At 44.1% G+C, this 6,615-nt stretch overlaps 1 protein-coding gene across 1 annotated transcript in view; it reads left to right on the forward strand.

The window, feature by feature from the left end:
- Positions 1 to 4,863: 4,863 nt before the first annotated feature.
- The window catches only part of LOC115229031 (phosphopantothenoylcysteine decarboxylase), a 25,618-nt gene continuing 23,866 nt past the window's right edge, over positions 4,864 to 6,615 (forward strand). The window contains exon 1 of the mRNA XM_029799459.2: positions 4,864 to 4,868. The gene's annotated coding sequence lies outside the window, so the exon portion shown is untranslated. The remainder of the gene's footprint in view (positions 4,869 to 6,615) is intronic.

Raw genomic sequence — 6,615 nt, forward strand, 5'->3', positions numbered from 1 at the left:
TGCTGTGTGTATGTGTGCGCGCGTTTGTGCATGGGTGTGCGTGTGCGGAATTGTATGTTGGTGTCTGTGTGTTTGCCTTCGTGTGTGTGTGTGTTTGCGTCCGCATTGTGTATATATGTGTATCCATATGCTGTGTATGTGTTTGTGTGTTGTACAATGTATGTGTGTGTGTGTGTGCTTGTAAGTATGTGTGTGTTGTATATGTATGTATATGTGTGTAGCAATCAGTGCAACATTTGCTATATATATACATTAACCGACTTTACAACACCCCCTTCACGGCCAGCCTTCTATTATAGAATTTAAAAAGTGTTATATATACATATATATATATGTCTAAACTGTCTGCGTGTATAAATATATATCTATATACATATATGCATGTGTTCCTACAAGCGTCTACAAGTGTATATGTCTGTATAACATGTATGTATATATGGGAGTGTGTGTATATATGATTGCCTTTTCGTCGTAACGTTGTCGGCAGCTTCCAACTCTGCCAAAACCTGCCTTGCCAGCAAGCAAGCTGATTGTTGCTGTTGTTGTTGTTGTTGTTTTAGTAGGTTGAGTAGCAGCAGTAGCAGCTGTGTGGTGGTGGGAGTGGAAGTAGACGGTATGTAGTAGACTGATGGTGGTGACGGTGGCGGTGATAGCTTTAGTAGAGGCGATGGCGGCGACGGTAGAGATGTTAGTAGAAGTGACACCGGCAATGGTGGTGGTGGGGATGACGTCGGTAGAGAAGGGTGGCGGTGGTGTTGGTGATGTGATGTTGGTGGAGGTGACGGAGGTGGAAGTGGTGGTGTTGGTGGTAATAGTAAAAGTGATGGTGGTAGTAGGGGTGTTGTTGTTGTCGGTGGTGGAGTTGAAATGAGTTACGGTGGCAGTGATAGTGAAGGGGTTGATGGTGATGGCGGAGGTGGCAATGTTTGTGGTGGTGGCGGCGTTAATCGAGTTTGCTGATGATGGTGGTGACGCTTGTAAATGGCGGTAGTGGAAGTGGTGGAGGTGGTGACGGTGGCGCGGTGTTGTTGATGATGTTTAGCCCCAGGCCAGCCCTGATCTTGCAAATCTAAGATGACAGGCGTTCCAACTATGACCATACAGTCTTCTTTTGGTGGTGGTGGTGGTGGTGGGGAGCATTCTTGGATTACTTTATTTAATGAGTCTTTTTATTCAGATAGCTGGATGTGATTTGAGGGAGATTTGGGTGTTATTTCTAGCATGTCGAACGACTTCGGAGAGGATCCTTCATTGTCTCATGTGACATTGTGTGTATATGTGTGGACATGTGTATACGTCCGTGTGTGTATGCGAATGTACATGCTGTGTGTATGTGTGCGCGCGTTTGTGCATGGGTGTGCGTGTGCGGAATTGTATGTTGGTGTCTGTGTGTTTGCCTTCGTGTGTGTGTGTGTTTGCGTCCGCATTGTGTATATATGTGTATCCATATGCTGTGTATGTGTTTGTGTGTTGTACAATGTATGTGTGTGTGTGCCGTGCATATCTGCATGTGCTGCACATATTGTTGGCTATTTTTTAAATCCCAGGTCAATTTTGATTGATCAGACAATCCAACCATGCCAATCCCATCGTTTTAGGGATTTCTCTCTGAAACTTTAATGGTGGAGGTGGTGGTGGTTGTAGAAAGGGCGAAGCGGCCAGGATAAACACAATATAAAAAAAATTTCGTAAGAGAGGTCACATGACCGAAACTTTGTTGTAGTAGTAGTGCTGGTGGTGGTGGTGGTGGTAGTAGTAGTTAAAAGCGGGTATGGTCACGGCTGAAACGCCTTTAGCCGTCGGTCTGCTCAACCAGGTTTGGCCTGGGGTTAAAAAACACCACCACCACCATCATGACCACTGTCCCCGCCTCCATCATCGTCACCGCAAATCTAACCTCCAGCACCACCGCCATTGCAATGGTCAATGCAGTCCTTGCTACACAGAAAGCAGGGGCAGCCATGGCCGGAACACTTTTGATCATAAACAACAGACGATAAAAGGGTGTTGGTTTCCTCTTTTAGCATTATTTGTGTGGATGGTCACAAGACACCCCACCACCACCTCACACCATCATTGGTTTGGTTTAGCATAAAATGTGTATGGTGGCAGTAGTAGTAGTAGTAGTAGTAGTAGTAGTAGCAACAGTAGTAGTAGTAGTAGTAGTAGTAGTAGTAGCAGCAGCAACAGTAGTAGTAGTAGTAGTTGTTGTGATGGTGGTGGTGGTGGTAAGGTGGTGGTGGTAGTAGTAGTAGTAGTAGTAGTAGTGGTGGTGGTAGTGGTAAGGTAGTAGTAGTAATGTAAATGTATTCTGCTGTTGTTCCTCAAAGTGTTTATGTGTGTGTATGTAGTGTTTGTATATGCAATGTTGGTGTATTCTGCATGTATGTGCATGTCTACATAATGGCTATGTGTATATGTCACTATCATCATCATCATCATCGTTTAACGTCCATCTTCCATGCATACATGGGTAGGATGGTTGACAGGAACCAACCAGGTAGAAAATCTACCCCAGGCCACTGTGTCTGTTTTGGCAGGGTTTTGCAGCTGGATGCCCTTCCTAACACCAACCACTCTGCAGAGTAGACTCAGTGCTTTTTACATGGCACCAGTACAGGTGAGGTTAGTTTTGGCAGGATTTTTACCGCTGGATGCCCTTCCAAATGCCAACCACGTTACAGTGTGGACTGGATGCCTTTAACATGGCAGCAGCACTGGCAGGGTAACCAAGCAGCTCACAAGACAAATTAGTAGCGGGGGCGGGTGTGTTGAAAGTGTAAATGCTAGAGTAAGAATAGCCTGGGCAAAGTTCAGAGAGCTCTTACCTCTGCTAGTGACAAAAGGCCTCTCGCTCAGAGTAAAAGGCAGACTGTATGACGCATGTGTATGAACAGCCATGCTACATGGCAGTGAAACATGGGCTGTGACTGCTGAGGATATGCGTAAGCTCGCAAGAAATGAAGCCAGTATGCTCCGGTGGATGTGTAATGTTAGTGTTCATACTCGACAGAGTGTAAGTACCTTGAGAGAAAAGTTGGACCTAAGAAGCATCAGTTGTGGTATGCAAGAGAGACGTTTGCGCTGGGATGGTCATGTGGCGAGAATGGATGAAGATAGTTGTATGAAAAAGTGCCACACCCTAGCAGTTGAGGGAACCTGTGGAAGAGGTAGACCCAGGTAAACCTGGGATGAGGTGGTGAAGCACGACCTTCGAACTTTAGGTCTCACCAAGGAAATGACTAGAGACCAAGACCTTTGGAAGTATGCTGTGCGTGAGAAGACCCGTTAGGACAAGTGAGACCATAACCCGTGGCCTCTACATGGGATGTAGCCAGTCCACTTATGCATATCTTTCCTTCTTGGGACACAAAACTCTACTTGTGAAGACCTGTTGAGACAAGTGAAAATCAAAATCAAAATCAAAATCGATCAACATAAATGGAAATTGTAGCTGTGATACCAAAGCCGGTGCCACATAAGAGAACCATCCGAACGTGGCCATTGCCAGCGCCGCCCCGACTGGCCTCCGTGCCGGTGGCACGTAAAAAGCACCATCCGATCGTGGCTGTCTGCCAGCCTCGTCTGGCACCTGTGCTGGTGGCACGTAGAAAGCATCCACTACACTCACGGAGTGGTTGGCGTTAGGAAGGGCATTCAGCCGTAGAAACATTGCCAGATCAAACTGGGCCTGGTGCAGCCTTCTGGCTTCCCAGACCCCAGTTGAACCGTCCAACCCATGCTAGCATGGAAAGCGGACGCTAAACGATGATGATATATATACACACCTGTCTGTCTGTCTGTTTGCTTATCTATCTATCCATCCATCCATCCATACACCCACCCACGAAGCCACTCACCCACCTAACTACCTACATACCTATCTATCTATCTCTCCCTCTATCTATCTATCTATCTATCTATCTATCTATCTATATATATATATATATATATATATATCTGGATGTGCCTGTATGTCAGTGTAATATCTGTGTATCTGTATATAGAGGTGGATGTAATGTACGTGTGTGTTTGTGTCTGCATATATAACATGGATTGATTGTGTGTGTGGCATTTAATGAATGTGTAGCGATAGTTGTGATGGTGGTGGTGGTGTCAGTAATACTGTTGTTTTGGTTGTTGTGTTGTCCCCTCATTAGCAGACATAGGGCCAAACAATGACTAAATGATGTCCCCTAAATCTGCCTTTGCAGTTATACCCTTTCTCCATCCAGAGACAGCCACACTACATCTCTATATCTCTGGCAGTGATGAACTGTATGGTGAAGGGGCGTGGGGGCGGGGAGTTTGACAGTTTGGACATATGGTACTCTCTACCTAGAGTGTCCAGATTACAGTGTCAACACTTATTGACACTGGGTCAGGACCACCAAATTGAGGACACAGTGTCACAACCCAAGAAACAAATGGCCAAGATTCAGAGGTTATCAAATTAAGGTCAAGGGTCAGGAACTTCAAATGAGTTTACAGGAAAGGAACAATCAAATTGAGGTCCGCGATGATTTCTACCGGACATTGAAATAAAGAATGAAATTCAGTTGAATCCTGCAAGAGATTAAAATAGAAATGAAGAAACGAGAGGAAGTTTGCCACATTTGCCTGCAATGACAGGAAGCTTCTACTGCATAAAGAAAGACATTTTTAATCTCTTCCAAAAATGTTGCTTTCTTAGAGAAATCATGATTTTCTTACAAGATGGTGTTTAGAAATGCCTGAGAATTCCATGTGAGAATTTCACTATGAAAAGTTCAAAAGTTATCTGTCATATGACAGATGTGTGTGGGTGAGTATGTGTGTATGTGTGTGTATAGGTGTGGGTGTGTTTGTGAAGGTGGGAGAGAGAGAGTGTGTGTGAGTGTGTGTGTGAATGTGTGTGTATGAATGTGTGTGTGTGTATGTGTGTGTGTGTGTGTGTGTGTGTGTGTGTGTGTGTCTAATTATTTAACATTGACTTTTCCATGGTTGCACGCATCAGAGACAATTGGTTAACGCAGATTTTCTACGGTTGGCTGCCTTTCCAATTGCCAACCCTCACCTGTTTCCAAGCAAGCTAATATTTCCCCACGAACATGTTTTCCATGCAAAACAAACAATATCAGTTGTATGATGATGATGATGATCATCATCATCATCATCATTTACAACCATCTCATAATGTCCAGACAAGGGTACACACAAACACACACAGAGTTAATTATGACTTTTATCCAACATATTCCCCCTCTCAGATTCACACACTTATTGCAGTGGTCCTTCAGTTTTTCTAAACCCTGTAAATGAACTTGGAAGGTTGGGCCCCCAACCAGGCCTTTTGCAATACCCTTAAAGCTAGGAACTTTACAGCACCCCTTTGTATATGCATACATACATGTGTGTGTGTGTGTGTGTGTGTGTATGTGTGTGTGTGCGTGCATGTGTGTGTGTGTGTGTGTTATTCCACAGCTCTACATGAAGAGATAGCAACTATTGGTTACATCAAACTAAAGGTAACAGACTCTGGCACTGAAGGGTTCCCAATTATTCTCCTTAAAAAATGCAAATAGCTCTGAGCAAGACCACTGCTGATCCTCCTCTTCCAAAGCTTCACTGCAAGTGGTAGGGTTCCCAAAACATCAAAAAAGGACATAATATGTCCCATCCATAAAGGAAGAAACAGGGCTGACGTTAACAATTACAAGCCTGTCTCTCTAACCTCACATGTCAGGAAAATCATGAAATGAATTGTTGTGGGGAAGCTGATTACATTCCTAGAAGAGAATGATTTGCTCTGACACCCAGCATGGCTTCTGCTCAGGAAGAAGCTGCTTTACACAGCTTCTACAGCACTATGACTGGGTGTGGAAACAACTTATGAATCACTCAAATATGGGTACGATCCATCTCAATTTTGCAATGACCTTTGATAAAGATTGGTCATGGAATGATATATCACCAGCTATGATGACCCAGTATAGCTGAGAAATTGGGAGAGTGGTTAGATGACTTCTTAAAAGACAGAAGCCAGGCTATGGCAGCCAATGGAGCCTTCTCAAAGAAGACATTAATAGCAAGATAGTAAGTGGAGTGCTTCAGGGAACTGTCTTAGGGTCACTGCTGTTTGTGCTAAACAGGCAGCCAATCTTACTAGTTATGCTGACAACACGAAAGTAGCACAGACAGTCAAGAATACTCTTGAAGCTAATCTTCTACTGAAATGTCTGGATCTCTCATATATAAATTGGCAGAAGAAAACAATATGTAGTTTAATGCAGGAAAATTCCAAGCCCTCTGCTCTCAGCCAACTTGTGCCAACTCAGTACAACAAAGATGTTTTGGACCAGAAAGAAAGGCAATCCCAGAGGTAAACTCAGAGTATGACCTGAGGATTGCTTTGAGCAACCATGCTTTGTTTCATGTACATAACCCTAAGAAAGTGCTGGTGAATGGCTTGATGGATTCTGAGAACTTTCAGAACAAAGGATCGGGAAACTATACTGGTCCTATGGAGGGTGTTTGTCCTCAGCCATCTAGACAACCACTCTTGGTTATGATTGCCCCTAACAGTGTCAAACAAATAGCAGAACCTGATGCAATTCAATGGTGCTACACCAAGAA

This window comes from Octopus sinensis, unplaced genomic scaffold, assembly GCF_006345805.1.
Source record: "Octopus sinensis unplaced genomic scaffold, ASM634580v1 Contig11644, whole genome shotgun sequence".
Taxonomy (NCBI): Eukaryota; Metazoa; Mollusca; class Cephalopoda; order Octopoda; family Octopodidae; genus Octopus; species Octopus sinensis.